Source organism: Monopterus albus, unplaced genomic scaffold (assembly GCF_001952655.1).
Source record: "Monopterus albus unplaced genomic scaffold, M_albus_1.0 scaffold302.1, whole genome shotgun sequence".
Taxonomy (NCBI): Eukaryota; Metazoa; Chordata; class Actinopteri; order Synbranchiformes; family Synbranchidae; genus Monopterus; species Monopterus albus.
The window spans coordinates 202,205-203,198 of NW_018128182.1; the positions used below are offsets into that span (position 1 = coordinate 202,205).

At 43.4% G+C, this 994-nt stretch overlaps 1 protein-coding gene across 1 annotated transcript in view; it reads right to left on the bottom strand.

The window, feature by feature from the left end:
- LOC109973725 (NT-3 growth factor receptor-like) overlaps positions 1 to 994 on the bottom strand; it is a 127,050-nt gene that overhangs the window by 86,270 nt on the left and 39,786 nt on the right. The window lies entirely within an intron of this gene.

Sequence of the window (994 nt, forward strand, 5' to 3'; positions counted from 1 at the left end):
CAAATGACTCTCTGATACACACACACATACTGTATGTGATAACAGGCACAGGGAAAGTTGCTGGTCTTAAAGTGTGGGGAGGTTAACTGTACAAAAGGCTAATTAAAACGTTTTTCCACAAGTGTATCACTTTGGACACAGGTTCATTGTGAGAATCCGTTGTGGAGTTAACGTGCCTTGTACAGAAGTGTAAAAGTCTGGTTGGGAATAGATTTAGTGGGAAAATCGTATCAGATAGGGTGATTGTCTGTCCTATTGAGATAAAACGGTGATATCTGATTAGGAATCAACCCCCAGAAAGCCTGTGCAGAAGGGGTTAGTCGTTCTGTAGGAGCTTCAGGCTTTGATCAGTGTCAACCGGGCCAAGAGTCTCTCATAAAGGACAGCGTCACATGTGGCATATTAATTTTACAAGATGGCTGACTGTGATGTTATTCAGGACTGGAAAAATTGCAAACCAGGCACACTGGGTGCAATCTTGTATAAATTGTTGAACAAATGGCTTGGCACACAGAGTTTGAACCAACATTGTAGTGAAACTGACAGATTGGGCCCAAAACATGACTTATAAGGGTCTCTTTGGGTCTTATAACGAAGCCCCACCAGCTGATGGGGTGGTAAAACTGTTCATTAAACAGGCTGCACGCCTGACTGAACAGGCACGTCTCTGCCATAAGACAGCTAGTTTGTTACAGAGGCACAAAACAGAAGCTAATCTTAAACAATGTGAGACATTTTTGAGTTGAAAGTTTTTCCTGCTCTGACAGGACAGCACACACACACACGGCCCCTCCTCCTCACACACAAGCTGCAGAGAAAGACAGAGAGCAGCCAGACTTTCAAAATAAAGCTCACCACCAAATGCCATTACGTGCTTTTGCTGACGCTGAACACAGTGGTTCATCATTAGTTGTGATTAAAGGAGGTATTTTAAAAACAGCCAGTTTTCCCGGTAAGGAGGAAGACTGGACTAGTGCACAACAGTATTTAGATG